The sequence below is a fragment of the Rhineura floridana genome, chromosome 3 (genome assembly GCF_030035675.1).
Source record: "Rhineura floridana isolate rRhiFlo1 chromosome 3, rRhiFlo1.hap2, whole genome shotgun sequence".
Classification (NCBI taxonomy): Eukaryota; Metazoa; Chordata; class Lepidosauria; order Squamata; family Rhineuridae; genus Rhineura; species Rhineura floridana.
In genome coordinates this window covers 76,198,362-76,213,944 of record NC_084482.1, presented here as the reverse complement: position 1 = coordinate 76,213,944, position 15,583 = coordinate 76,198,362, and the positions used below count along the sequence as shown (strand labels likewise).

Sequence of the window (15,583 nt, the reverse complement as noted above, 5' to 3'; positions counted from 1 at the left end):
CTTCATTTCTGTCTCCTAGGCCCCATCTCCCCACAATTCCCAATTCTTCTCTGTTCCCTACTTTTGCATTCCAGTCCCCCATGATCATCAGCACATCTTGTTTTGGTGTGTGATCAATTTCTTCCTGTACCTCTGCGTAAAATCTCTCCAATTCCTCTTCTTCTGAGTTTGCCATCGGAGCATAGACTTGGATGATGGTTATGTTAATAGGTTTCCCATTTAATCTCATTGATATCACTCGCTCAGACCTTGCGTCGTAGCTCCTAATTGCTCTTGCTACATCACTTCTCACTATTAAAGCAACCCCATTTCTTCTTAATTTCTCATTTTCTGCATAAAATATTTTGTAGTTGCCGGATTGAAAATGTCCCATTCCCGTTCATTTTAGTTCACTCACACCAAGTATTGTGATGTTGATGCGTTCCATTTCTTGCTTGACAATTTCTAACTTTCCCTGGTTCATACTTCTCACATTCCATGTTCCTATTGTGTGCGTCATACAACTCCGGAGTCTCCTTTTGCATCTGTGCGCATCAGCCTCTGGGCTTCCTTTCAGCTTTGACCCAGTTGCATCATTAGTCACAGCACTATTCGTACTTGTCCTTTGTTCTTCGCCAGCAGAGCTTGGAAATTTTACTTTTTTAAAGTACAACTCTCATCAGCCCCAACCAGCATGGCCACTGGATTGGGCTGATGGGAGTTGTAGTCAGAGCTTGGAAGTAACTCGTTATTTTTAACGAGTTACTTTTAATTCGTTACAATTTTAAATAATGAGTGGGTAATTCCATTACATTTGGCAAGTAACGGAACGAATAGTAATTTCCCTACTTTTCAGCTTCAACTTTAACGTTTCCACGTTAGGTTGGACGTTACTTGGGGGCGGGAACAAGGGGAAGTCAGCTCCTGGCTGTGATTGGTTAACACAAGACATGTGCCTCACACTGATTGGACCTCTGCGCAGACTGTCTCTTCCCCCGTGATCTGTGTTAGGAGGCACGATAGAAGAGATGAATAGGCAGGGGGAGCCTGCTAGCGTCTGACTCTGAGAGGAAAAAATGGACGCCGGAGGAAAAAGCCAGGGCAAGGAAGGCAGAATGGCGAAGAGCTGTGGAGGTGAGTGACGATGATTTGTGTGTGTGTGTGCCCCGGTGTGTGTGTTTTCGGCTGGAGTCTCTGGTTTTGGGGGGGGGGGGCTCCGGCTCTCTAGCTACCACCCTTTACTCTCTGGACTCTCCGCTTCAATTTAAAAAAAAAAGTTTCTAGGTGGTCTAATTCCCGAGATATACACCAAAACGTAAACCCCCCCTGCACAACTTTTTTTTAAACAGATCATGCTCTAGCTACAACTCCCATCAGCCCAATCCAGTGGCCATGCTGGCTGGGGCTGATGGGAGTTGTAGTTTAAAGTAACTTTTCAAAGCTCTGGCTGCAACCCCGCCCTTTCATGATTGTGAGTAAAGTGCAGACTTGTGTTTGTGTTGTGCTCTCTCCCTCCAACCCTATTTTTAAAGAAATTAGGCAGGGTTTATCACAGTTTTTATTATGTAGGAAACTAATACTCATTTTTTTAAAAAATGAATGAAGTTTATTTATTTTTATTATTTTATTTATATCCCACCCTTCCTCCCAGTAGGAGCCGAGGGCAGCAAACAAAAGCACTAAAAACACTTTAAAAATCATAAAAACAGACTTTAAAATTTATTAAAACAAAACATCTTTAAAAACATTTTTAAAAGCTTTAAAAACATTTTTTTTAAGAAAAAATTTAAAAACATATTAAAAAGCAATTTCAACACAGACGCTGACTGGGATAAGCTCTCAACTTCTCAACTTCCTGGGCAAGGTCTTGGAACGGGTGGTTGCTGGCCAGCTCCAGGCGCTATTGGATGAAACTGATTAACTAGATCCATTTCAATCGGGTTTTAGGCCCGGTTTTGGCACTGAGACAGCCTTGGTCGCCCTGTACGATGACCTATGTCGGGAAAGAGACAGAGGGAGTGTAACTCTGTTGATTCTCCTTGATCTCTCAGCGGCTTTTGATACCATCGACCATGGTATCCTACTGGAGAGGCTCGCGGAGTTGGGAGTTGGAGGTACTGCTTGGCAGTGGTTCCGCTCCTACTTGGCGGGTCGTCTCCAGAAGGTAGTGCTTGGGGAACATTGCTCGACACCGCGGGCTCTCCAATATGGGGTCCCGCAGGGGTCAGTTTTGTCCCCCCTGCTTTTTAATATCTACATGAAGCCGTTGGGAGAGGTCATCAGGAGTTTTGGAGTGCGTTGTCATCAGTATGCTGATGACACGCAGCTCTACTTCTCCTTTTCATCTTCTTCAGGTGAGGCTGTCGATTTGCTGAACCGTTGCCTGGCCTCGACAATGGACTGGATGAGAGTTAACAAACTGAAGCTCAATCCAGACAAGACTGAGATGCTGTTGGTGGACGGGTTCTCTGATCGGATGGTGGATATATACCCTGTCCTGGACGGGGTTACACTCCCCCTAAAGGACCGGGTTCGTAGTCTGGGAGTCTTTTTAGACTCTTCCCTCTCACTTGAGGCTCAAGTAGCCTCGGTGGTTAGGAATGCGTTTTACCAACTTCGGTTGGTAGCCCAGCTACGTCCCTATTTGAGTAAAGAGGACCTTACATCAGTGGTACATGCTCTGGTAACCTCACGTTTGGATTACTGTAATGCGCTTTACGTAGGGCTACCTTTGAAGACAGTTCGGAAGCTACAACTAGTGCAAAATGCGGCGGCCAGATTGCTGACAAGGACCAAGCGGTCCGAGCATATAACACCTGTTCTGGCCAGCTTGCACTGGTTGCCAATATGTTTCCGGGCTAGATTCAAAGTGTTGGTATTAACCTATAAAGCCTTATACGGTGCGGGACCACGATACCTTGCGGAACGCCTCTTCCGATATGAACCGGCCCGTGCACTACGTTCTGCTACGAAGGCCCTCCTCCGGGTTCCAACTCACAGGGAGGCCCGGAGGGTGATGACAAGATCTAGGGCCTTCTCAGTGGTGGCCCCGAACTATGGAACAGTCTCCCTGAGGAAGTACGCTTGGCGCCGACTCTGCTTTCCTTCCGGCGCCAGGTCAAAACCTTCCTATTCTCTGAAGCATTTTAAGTTACATTGATCTAATTTTAATAATGTTTATTGTATTGTTGATTGTATTTTAATATTATTTTGTTATTCATTGTATTTTTATACTATTTTATGTTCACCGCCCAGAGAGCTATTGCTAGTCGGGCGGTATATAAATTTAATAAATAATAATAATAATAATAATAACTTGACTTGTTAAAAGAACAAGTTCCTTATCACTTGAGGCTGCAGTTTTCCCTGGTTGAGTAAGCCCCATTGAATACATTGGGACTTGCTTCTGAGTAAACAAACATAGGATTGCACTATAAATATCTTTACAGGTTATATAAATAAACATATTTGATAGTCATGCTTATATAAATATTTTCATAGAATCATAGAATAGTAGAGTTGGAAGGGGCCTATAAGGCCATCAAGTCCAACCCCCTGCTCAATGCAGGAATCCAAATCAAAGCATTCCCGACAGATGGCTGTCCAGCTGCCTCTTGAATGCCTCCAGTGTCGGAGATCCCACTACCTCTCTAGTAATTAGTTCCATTGTTGTATGGCTCTAACAGTTAGGAAGCTTTTCCTGATGTCCAGTCGAAATCTGGCTTCTTGCAACTTGAGCCCATTATTCTGTGTCCTGCACTCTGGGATCATTGAGAAGAGATCTTGGCCCTCCTCTGTGTGGCAACCTTTCAAATACTTGAAGAGTGCTATCATATCTCCCCTCAGTCTTCTCTTCTCCAGCTTAAATATGCCCAGTTCCTTCAGTCTCTCCTCATAGGGCATTGTTTCCAGACCCCTGATCATCCTTGTTGCCCTCCTCTGAACCTGTTCCAGTTTGTCTGCATCCTTCTTGAAGTGCGCAGACCAGAACTGGACACAGCACTCAAGATGAGGCCTAACCAGTGCTGAATAGAGGGGAACTAATACTTCACATGATTTGGAAACTATACTTCTGTTAATGCAGCCTGATATAGCATTTGCCTTTTTTGCAGCCACATCACACTGTTGGCTCATATTCAGCTTGTGATCAACAACAATTCCAAGATCCTTCTTGCATGTCGTACTGCTGAGCCAAGTACCCCCCATCTTATAACTGTGCATTTGGTTTCTTTTTCCTAAGTGTAGAACTTTTACTTCCACCCAGTTTTGTCATGCTGTGTCCCTATAAGTATCCAATTGCATACTATGGTTGTACAATACTTCCTTTACATTTTAAGTATGCCTTGGGGTAGTCATGGTTCTCCATTGTTTTCATCCTGAGGGGCAGATAGGCTGAGAAATGGTGAGTAGCCCATGGTCACCCACTACACTTTATAGCTTATTTTCATTTTGAAAAATTAATTAGAACAATTTACATGCAGGCAAAATTTATTAAGCGGATTCACACAATATGTGTAAAGCACATCCAACTCGCATTTAAAGCGCATGACGTCCCCTAAAGAATTCTGGGAAGTGTCATTTCCCCCTCACAGTTATAGTTCTCACCACTCTTAACAAACTGCAGTTCCCATGATTCTGTGGTGGGATTCATGTGCTTCAAATGGGTGTTGAATGTGCTTTAAAGGAATGGTGTGGATCTGCCCTAGGTATGATGTTCATTCAAGAGTGAATTGAAAAGAACAATTTTAAAAGATACTTCTTACTCTTACTCATTTTTCAGACCTCTTTCTGAAGTAAAGGGTCAAATCTGTAAAAACATTTGGAGCAGCCACATTAAAAGATAAGGGCAGGGTATTCCAGGCAGGGGGTTGCCAACCCTGCTTGGATATGGATGTCTTTGCAGAAGAACCCTAGTCAAGGTTTACCAACAGCACAGTCCAAACTATATCTACTTAGAAGTCAGTCCTGTTGAGTTCTATGGGGCTTAATCCCTTAGTAAGTGTGTTTAGAATTGCAGCCTTCAGGAGCCTCCATCTTTACTCCCCAAAGCTCCCATCTAACATCTCCACAACACTAGGCTCCTTTGTCTCTGCTGTGGCCTTCTGGTGACTGCCCTAGCCTGAAGGCACTTAACCCTTCTTGCTGAAAGCAAGTAGGCTAGGTTAAATGTTCCCTACCCAGGCTCATATATATAAAATATAAACGGCATTTTGTCAAAAGTATTTTTGTCTACATTTTATACCTCATCCTTGGTTTTCCAAGCTTGGCATGGAATGCTTCTCATACAGAATTAATTTGAAATGCTGCATATTTATTATCATAATCATCATATTCAAAATAAAAAATATATGTACCGCCTTCAAGTTGATTCCAACTTATGGTGACCCTATGAATAGGGTTTTCATGAGGCTGAGAGGCAGTGACTGGCCCAAGGTCACTCAGTGAGCTTCATGGCTATGTGGGGATTTGAACCCTAGTCTCATTTTGTTCTCACAACAACCCTGTGAGATAGTAGGTTAGACTGGCCCAGGCAGGGTTATTCAGTGAGCAAATAGGATCTCTTTTAATTGTGCTATCGACCTGCTTACTTCCACTCTGACTGGGGGATCTTGCAGCATGGGGAAGAGATGGGGGCACATCACAGCTGAAGTTCACCCATATAGGAGCATTATCTCTTGTTTATTACAGAGACGCCTGTTGCAGGTTTTGCTGCTGACAGCAGCAGTCAGTTAGTGCGGCCACTTGAGTCACAGCTTGTTGATCCTGAGGAGGCAAAACTAGAAAGTGAGGTTCAGAAAGGAGGCCCTGTGCACGAGGAGGAGGAGGGCATGAAGCAGTGCCGGTTGCCCACAGCCACATCTGCAGAACAGCAAGTACCATGGTTTGGCTTTGAGAAAGCTTGTACATTTGTGAGCCAGAGTGGGAAAAATGTTGTTGTACGATGCAATTACTGCCTTCCAAGGATCAAAAATCTGAGATCAGCTGTTTCCCCCTCATCCAATGTGAAGAAACATTTTGTCATGCTGGTCCTCAAAGAGTGTCCATTGTCTATTTATGTTTAAATTGTGAAGTTCCTCTTCCATTTTTTCTTGGATTCATGCTTTGTTCTTCTTCCTCAGAGGGCACACCCTGAGAAGCTGAGAGCAATTGAAGAAGCAATAAAGGCAAGGAGACGTGGCCTTCCTGAACCAATGCATGACACCCCTCCTCCCAAAATGCTGAAGCAGCAGCAGACAACCCTTGAGAGGTGGGGATCTGGCAGGGATCTGCTTCTTCTGGCAGCCTGCGTACACCCTCGCTTCAAACTAGATCGGCTGGAATCGTGTCAGGCCACCACCCATACCAACAAGTAAGAACATTAGGGAAGCCCTTTGGGTGGATTACTCCAAGGGAAATGTTGTCTCAAGGGAGGCATCAGAGGGCTTAAGGTGGTAGGCAGGGGCTGGCCCTTTTCTTCCTGGGGCTCCTCATCACAACCTTGGGTTGCTGCAGGTAATCCTTAAGGGTCTGCTGTGCTGCCCCATGAGTGTGGTGACTTGGTCACCTTCCTACCTTCCATGTCATCATCCACAGGCTCAGGCTGGACCCTGAACCAGGGGACATGACAAGCATCAGGAAATGAAGAGCAGATGATGGTTTCCTAACATATATGTGTTAACATATCCTCTCTCTTTCTTAGATACACAATGGAAGCCTTGTTGAAAGCTGAAATAAAGATGGGTGTACTTAATGAGGACAGTGATCAGTCTTCAGATAAAGACCAGGAAGGAGATGACTTAGAAGATGACTTCTTTAACTTTCTGCCCCAGGGCAAGAAGTCAGCAGTGGACACTGCTGAGGAGGAACTGGTGAGGTACCTGAGGTCTCCCAGCAGGGAAGTGTCATCACTCCATGGCTTTCCACGTGTGCTGCGGTGTTTTTTGCAGCACAACACAGGCATGCCTTCAAGCGCCACAGTAGAACGCCTGTTCAATACTGGTGGCAACATAATGACTGTAAAAAGACATTCCTTGTCTGACATGCTCTTTGAGCATCTTGTTCTTTTGAGACATAACAGAAACATATTATAAAAGCATTTCAAGTGTAAAATTTGATTTCAAGAGTTGGGGTATCTTCATTGCTTGGGGGGATGTGAGATTCTGTTATGCCATTATGTTAATCTTATGGATAAATTTTTTTATTCTGCTACCCCCTGTGTGTGTGTGTTTATTTTTAATATTGTTTTAGGCTTCTTAGATGTGCAGCAGCCAAGGCCAGCACCTTGTAGGAGTTTTTTTAAAAAGTAACAAATGTAATTGTAGTGATTACTTTTGAGAAAAAGTAAAGTAATCAGTTACTTTCAGAGCAATTGTAATTGTAACGGTAATTACTGCTTTTTTTGGGGCAAGTAATTGTAACTGTAATTTATTACTTTTTAAAAGTAATCTTCCAAGCTCTGGTTGTAGTTCAGAAAAGTAACTTTTCCAAGCTCTGTTCCCCAGTAGCTCGGTGAGTGCCTTCTGACCTGGGGGTCTCATCTTCCAGCACTATCTCATGTTGCATTTTGGATTCTCTCTGCATAGGGTTTTCCATGGTTTACCATTGCCTTCCTCTGAGTTTGGATGCATCTTAGTCTGGTGTCTCAGCTTGGACCATTTCAACTCAGGTGCCCCTGCTAGGAGTCTAGCCTCTTGGTCTAGACTCCTGACGGCATTGCTCTTAGCTTCTTCAGCACTCTCAAACCCCCTCACCATGTTAAAGTGTGCATCCTAGAGGGGGATAATGTAACAAGAGCCATAGTAATAACAGTTTTAGACCCCCACTCAACTGTGCAAATGATCATTATAAATAATTCACTAATAGGCAAAAAACCTTGCAGTTTAAGAATGTACCTATAGCCAACAGATATTTCTATCAAACTTTAAAAAGCAGGGAAATTGGGCAGCCATAGTGAATGCACCAGGGTAGCAGGAGACCTGACCTTCTTTCTGATATATTGGACTGCCCTACACATTTGTCAAAATGCAAACACCATTTGTGTTGGTCTTTCACAGTCCAATCCACTTGCTGTGTAGCTTGGAAGAATTTGGTAACGTGGCAAAAGTGTGAGGGAATATAGGATATGGAAGCTGTACTATCATGTCTTCCCTCCCCCCCCCACCCTCTCAACTGTTCCTTTCTACACTGCCTCCAAGTGTACTTTTCTATACTGTCTGCCCTACTTCCTTTGCCTTGTGCGGCCTAGCTCCACCACATCAGCTCAGAACAACAATCCCATTTCTGTCTAGCCCATTTATTTGCGCTTATAACTTTAGTCAGAGAAACAGAAACGGAAAGTCCAGAACTTCAGAGAAACAAGAGTTTGTAGGTAGTTAGGCTGGGCAGAGCCATTTTCATGAGATGAAAAACTGAAAGAAATGCCCTTGTTTGATTGGTAGGTAATTCAATGTGCGGGAGTGTGATAGAGCCATTGATTAATTTTAATGAGATTCTAAGTGTAGGTTGAGCATGTTTGTAATAGGATAGAATTGAATGAGAGAGATATTTACTATTTTTATTTTTTTTAATCAAAACAACCGATTTAAATTAAAAATCTGATTTTTTTTAACTGATTTTTATTCACCCTGTTGTTGTAGTTTTGAGGTTTAATTAATAACTAAGCATCAGGGTAAATGGTCTTAGAATATGCTGCTTGCTTTTTAGCAATTTACTCTTGAATTTCTCCAAGCATGGGCAACTAAACCTTAGTAGTTGTAAAATTTAAATCTCTTTTGACCCTCCCTCCCTCCCTCTTCCAGCATCTGAAATACCAGACCTTCTTTTGTAGTGACTGTAGTATTGCCATCATAAGATCAATTGATGAAAGACCTACAGTAGCACTGCTGGTTTACAACTCATGACATTTAAGTTCTTTGCATGGTTTAGGATTGACATTGGGGAAGAGCAGGGCTGTTGTGCTTTTAACAGCTGTGTGGTAGGCTGAAATCCAACAGCTTAAGCATTTTCTACAGTGGAAATACAACTATAGAAAAAGCTTCACCTGTTGCCATTCTGTCTATCAGACATCTTATTATTTATGTGGCCCCTGAATTATCTTTGGGCAGCATACCCCACCTGGGAAAGATAATACAAATTTGCATAGCACAAAGTGTATGTGAATTTTATTCAAGTTTGTGTCCTTTTTTGCAAGTGGGGTAGAGGGCTCAATCCACATGCAATGTACTGGACCCAGAAAATCCTCTTGGGGCTCCTGCCTGTGCACTGCAGCTTGCAGAGGAGCTAATTTTGAGGCGAATTCTCCAGAAAAGGCACAGAGCACTCCTGTGCATGTATACATCGCAGAGGAAGAGCAATAATGCCAGAAAAGCTGTTTTTCAAGCAGCTAATATACAGTTACAGAAATCACTGAGGAATCTTTGATAAGACACTGAACTAAAGCATCTTCGAAGCATGGTTTGAAAAACTGTATCTGTAAGGCACAGGATGGTCCGATCATTTTTCAGATCATATGCAAAGTAAATTGGGCATGAATTTAATAGGCACACAGAAAGCCAGGAACAGATGGCTGAGTCAAAACTGAAATAATAAATTAAAAATCAAATCAGATTGGTCATCCTGAGGCCTTTTTGGCATAAGGTAATAAATAAAAGGTGACAAATAAAGATATAACAAATAATACCTTTTTACCAATTAACAGTGAAAGGCCAGAGTGGAACAATATTCCATTCTACCCGTAGCCCAAGTCTGCCATACTCTTTCCTCACTATTTGCCATTCATCAAATAGCTTAACTGTGAGTTAAGCTTTCCGTCTTCCTTAGTACCCTTTCTTTTCTTTTTGTCATTCTGATTTGAAATGTTTTTGGTTGTAGTAGGTGTAGGCCTTTGATGAAAATAAATATTTCTGACAGCATTCAGTTTTGATGGTCAGACTGTGATGGGGACGAAGAAGCCTGCTCCTTTTCTACAATTATGTTCCTGGCCTTAATCACCTGAGTGGAGCACTCCATCAGGTAAGTGACCCTTAACCCACTTTAAACCTCTGCAAACAAAGAATGGCAATGAGGTGTTTTTTGTATTTCCAGCATATAAGCAGTTGCAAGTATTCCAATCTTAGTATCTATATAGATGTGCTTATTCCAAAACAATTCATTCAAACTAAAAGAATGTGATCTTGTATATGCTTCCTGTTTTGTTTTATTTTTAATCATCCAGCCAGTGGTTCTAGCTCTGTTTCCTTTTGCCATTAATATGTTCCATGGAAAAAAAAGTTAAGAGGTCAATGGCTAACTTCAGTGAAAGCCAGGATTTGTTTCTATGGTTGTGGAACAAATTGACAGTAATCTCTCTCTTGGTTTTTAATGCAGTCAAAATGAAAACGGTTTTCAACCCATCCATCCAGAAAATATGGAGCTAGAGTCCTATTCTTGGTGCTATTCAATTGAATTCACTGTTGGAGAGTGGAAAAAATAATCCAGGCTTATGTTAAACATTTTTAATGTTTGTACTTGGGTATCCTGGTTTCATGGGCATATAACAGGATACAGGCTGCATCATGGTTGTTTCCTTCAGCATATACACATATAGCTCAATCATATGCATGATTGTGCAGAAATAAATCCCAGTGAATTTAATGGGACATATTCTCATAGGATTGTGGCCATAGTGTTGCATCTGTATCAGCCCTCATCCTCTTATATTTCTAGTATACTGTTTACATTATGTAATATTTAAGAGGCATCTCTCTGGGTAGGTTTGGAAGTTGCTGTTTTGTTTTTCATCCAAATGGCAGATGATGCTTATGGCAAATATTCTGGGGACAGTCGGTACCATCCACTTTCCCTCTTAGGAAGTATGAATTTGAACATCCAGACTGCTAGCATCTTCCCTTTCTGCTGAGTTATCTTGTAGTAGGGCCTTGTCTCCTCTCCTGACTTGGCTTTTATTTTCTGGGCATCTGCATTAGCAGAGAGGGCATTGGTCTCTGCTGATTTAACATGTGGCAGTAGATGATAGCAGTTTCATAGTGCCAACTGACAGCATGAAATGACCTTTTAAGTGACAGAACTGTTCTTGTGAATGCATCAACATATGTCCAGACTGCCAGTCTGAATGGTTTTTCAAGGTGGCTTATTTGTAATGTTGTGACTGATGAGGTGAATGTGTGGTGAACAATGTCTATAGTCACTCCATGTTTGCCATAATTTATGGCTTCACCCCAGCCTTATGCAAACAATAGGTACTAGACTGTGGTCAATTAAGACCTTCAAAAACAAGTTCAGATCTCTGCAGCCATCATACAGCCACTGGGAATTATTTTCTTCATGCTCCATGTAGACCCGTTCAAGTTAATGGTATGGAAAACCATTAGAAAGGGAAATGTAGACACTCTGCATTTATTACCAACTCTTGAGAATAACTGGGGCTCATTAGTCACCCGCTTTTAGTTAGCTCCAGTGTATGTCAAAGGAATGCCCAGTAATTATTTGGGACCCGACTGGCTTCTTCTATGACTATTAGGAGCCCAAGACCATATCTTCCTGCTCCAATGTTAAGCCACCTGTTGAGCTACTGGTACCAAAGCGCTGCAAGAATCCAGGGATGGCCATTTGGTCCCCTGCACACCAGATTTGGTCCTTGAAACAAATTAATCTGGCCAGCATCCTTACATTTTAAATCAAGGGATAGGAAACATTTTGTTTAGTTTAACTCATAAGGAATATAATTTGGTTATCAAAAGTTATGTGTGCACATGCTCTGGCTGACAGCTCCTTGGGGGGTTTATTATAGAGGCTGAACATCCATCAGGAAGTAGGGTTGTGCAGCAAAATTCTAGTCCTTAAACCAATGTCTGTAGAATAATGTGTGACCCCAGAGAATACAGATGTTTGCTCTCTTTGCAATTCTAACCTTATTCAGAAGATTTTGCTCCTATTTTGCTCAACACGGGAAGGGCCAGTGTCACTGGTCAGCATGGTCAGGCAACTGCTGAGGGCCCACACCCCAGCAAGGGGGCCACTGACAAGAGTTCCTGCATCTGTTCCTCCTGTTCACCATTGAAGCTTGCTTGTTCACCTACTTCTTGTTTTGGCTCAGATGAGAGTGGTGGTGAGAAGGAGAAGCATTGCTTACTAGCTTGTTGGCTCTCTGCCTGGCAAACAAGCAAATGGTAGCAATGATGAGAAAGAGAAGTAGCAGAAGCTGGTGATAATGGTGATGAGAAGGTAGTTTCACCAAGGGAGGGGTGCTCATGCAGAGGGTCTTGCCCATGGGCCCTCCAAAACCTGAAGCCAGTACTGAACAACACAGAAGCAGGAAAATACTGAGTAATTCTACTCCAAATTTTCATGCAAACAATGCAAGCCATCTGTACTCATGATTGGGGTCCCAGATCACATGGAGGGGTTTGAAAGACTCAGTTGATAGTCTGTCATGCAAAGGCTAGAGGATGAGGTTACTCAATGAATGCGTTAAGCAACAAGGGAGCGGTATCTTCTGAAGAGAGTCTCTTGCACATTCTAGCCTTCCCCTTTTACAAGGGAGAGAGCACATGTGGAGACTGCTATTTTAGGAAGACAGTTGGACTTGAGAAAGATCCTTACACAGTGCTGGCATCTATAATGTTACTAAGCCCTACAGCACTGAAGAACATTAAGCCAACTTTTTATACTTAGCTTCATCTGCACTTAGTTGAGCCAGCTGACATTCTGCAGTGGCCCATCAAGACTGAGGAAGCGTTATATAATATTTTAAATAAACTTTTCCATGATAGGTAGGCATTTCTGGCTCAGATCAAAATGTTTACTCTTGGTGTTTCTTTATGGTGCATAATATTTGAGATTAGCTGGTTTAATATCTGGAATGTGTACGTTTTATATGCAAGGGGTCCTTCCTTGGGATTGTGAGCTGGACTGTTATCAATGGGTCCCTGTGATTATTTTTATTTTTTTAAAAGCTGTGTTGACAGAGCTGTGGTATGAAGTCCCAGCTGCTCGAGAGACTGACCTGCTTATGTGAGCTTTGTCTGTATTTAGGCACAGGGCTAGGCTCTTGACTGCAATTCTATTTCTATCTAGTAGTAATACCATTATTGGGTGATTCAGTCCTGGATGCCACTACAGCTTAGCTGCTTTACATCAACTCGTTATTCAAGGCGGTGGCTTTCTCCTGTTGCCAAGAAGTTGTTTGTGAGGATCTATTTTATAGCACTTTATAGCAGTGGAGTTACTGCTGGAATAGCCCCAAAGAAAGTCTATAAGAATGCTTCTAGAGGGAGCCCCAGCTGACAAAGCGTCAAGGCGAGTTAAGCAGCAGAGCGAAAAGAGGGTAAGTAGCTCCCATTTATTCCATTATTAAATTGAAGTAAAACAGCTCAGAACAATAAGTAATAAGGGCAGCCCAAGGTCACCCTGAGCTAGGAGCCAAATCCTGAAAGAACCTATATCTTAGGAGACAGATCCTAGGAGAAGGAAGCCCATAGAAAGCTAGTTTTCAACACCACCCTAGCAGGAAAGCTTCAGGGGACACTGTAAACAAGGCTAAATTCCAGTCGGAGAGAAGGGGGAAAAGGAAACTCCACCGACACATACAGGGAGAGAGTCAGCTCAGTCCTTGCTAAAAAGGGCAGCTTTAGCCTTCCTGAAACACAACCACAAGCTCTGTTTCCCTAGGTTAAAGAAAGGTCAGGCTGTTCTAGGTGGGAAAACAACAAACACAAAAGACTTGCCTGGAAGGCGCAGCCCTTTGATTAGATTAAAAGCAGCCAAAAGCTTAAACAGCCCCGCCCCTCGCTCAGGAAGGAAGGAAGCCTGAGAGAATACTAAAGAGTTAAGCCCCAGCTGATAGCCATCAGCCTCAAGTAACACATCATTGGCTGGCAGCAGTAGCTGGGAGGAACCAGCCACACATATAAAGTCAGAGCACCCTAGCGAGGGAGCCTGCTCCACGAGCTAGAGGGAGCCCCAGCTGACGAAGCGTCAAGGCGAGTTAAGCAGCAGAGAGAGTTCGGCAGCAGGGCAAGGAGGCCAGGGCCCCCCACTCTGCCTGTCTGTTCCCTGACCTCAACTAAACCGCAGTCTCCAACCCATTGACGTAATAAACCTTAAACAAAACTATGCAGGTAAGAAGCCAGCAGGGGTGTGGGGGCTTTCCAGTGTTTTGCACCGCCTGCAGCATGTACGACTATCTGCCTGTTGGACAGAAGTCGTGGGTGTGCTCTCGGTGCAATGAGCTCCTGGCTCTCCGGGAACGACTTCATTTCCTTGAGGCCAAGGTGGCGGACCTGGAAAATCTGAGAGAGGCAGAGAGGTGTGTGAAGGAGGCCTTCAGGGACGTTATAGCTGTGTCCCACTCCAACGATGATAGCTCTCCTGCTATCATGGAGAACCATGGTCTCGGGGAAGGAGAGCATCCAGCTGAGGAAGAGGGAAACGATCCCTTAGAAGGGACCCATTCCTTGGGGGATGAGCAGCTATCCTCTCATGCCGAGGATATATCTCCAGGGGGTGGAGGGATCCTTGTAGTGGGTGATTCGATCATTAGGAACATAGACAGTGGGGTGTGTGATGGGCGTGTAGACCGCAAGGTGTTTTGCCTGCCTGGTGCGAAGGTTGCGGATATCGCCCGTCGTTTAGATAGTTTGGTAGACAGTGCTGGGAAGGAGTCAGTGGTCGTGGTGCACGTTGGCACCAACGACATGGGGAAATGCAGCCGTGAGGTCCTGGAAGCAAAATTTAGGTTGCTAGGTAGGATGCTGAAAGCCAGGACCTCCAAGGTGGCTTTCTCTGAAATGCTACCAGTTCCACGCGCAGGACCAGCCAGACAGGCCCAGCTTCGCAGTCTCAATGCGTGGATGAGACGATGGTGTCGGGTGGAAGGGTTCGGATTTGTTAGGCACTGGGGAACATTTTGGGACAAGCCGGGCCTGTACAAAAGGGACGGGCTCCACTTGAACCAGAATGGAACCAGACTGCTGGCACTAAAAATTAAAAAGGTAGCAGAGCAGCTTTTAAACTGACTGAGGGGGGAAACCTGACAGGAGCTGAGAAAGGTCCGGTTCGGAATAAACCTCCCCCCTGGGATAAAAACCAAAGAAATGATGAAATTTTAAAAGGGGTAGGCCTAGAAGTAGGCATTGTGAGAGCAGGGGCACAGGATATAAATTCAGAAGAGCAAAATTACCACAGGCCTAACCACAAGTGCCAAAGACACTTGAAGAGAGACACTGCTTACAAGTGCCTGTACGCTAATGCTAGGAGCCTCCGAACCAAGATGGGAGAACTGGAGTGCTTGGTCTTAGAGAAGAGCATTGATATAGTGAGCATAACCGAGACCTGGTGGAATGGAGAAAACCAGTGGGATACGGTTATCCCTGGATATCGGAAGGACAGGGAAGGATGTATTGGTGGCGGAGTCGCTCTATACGTGAAAGAAGGCATTGAATCCAGCAAGCTCGAAACCCCAAAAGAGGCAGACTCCTCCACAGAATCGTTGTGGGTGGTGATACTGTGCCCCAGGAGGGACTTAATACTGGGAACGATCTATCGTCCCCCTGATCAAAATGCTCAGGGAGACCTTGAGATGAGATATGAAATTGAGGAAGCATCCAAACTAGGAAATGTGGTAGTA

At 43.8% G+C, this 15,583-nt stretch overlaps 1 long non-coding RNA gene across 1 annotated transcript in view; it reads left to right on the top strand.

Moving 5' to 3' along the window:
• The first annotated feature begins 12,965 nt into the window (after nucleotides 1-12,965).
• The window catches only part of LOC133380097 (uncharacterized), a 69,376-nt gene continuing 66,758 nt past the window's right edge, over nucleotides 12,966-15,583 (top strand). The window contains exon 1 of the long non-coding RNA XR_009761366.1: nucleotides 12,966-13,282. This is a non-coding gene — a long non-coding RNA (uncharacterized LOC133380097). The remainder of the gene's footprint in view (nucleotides 13,283-15,583) is intronic.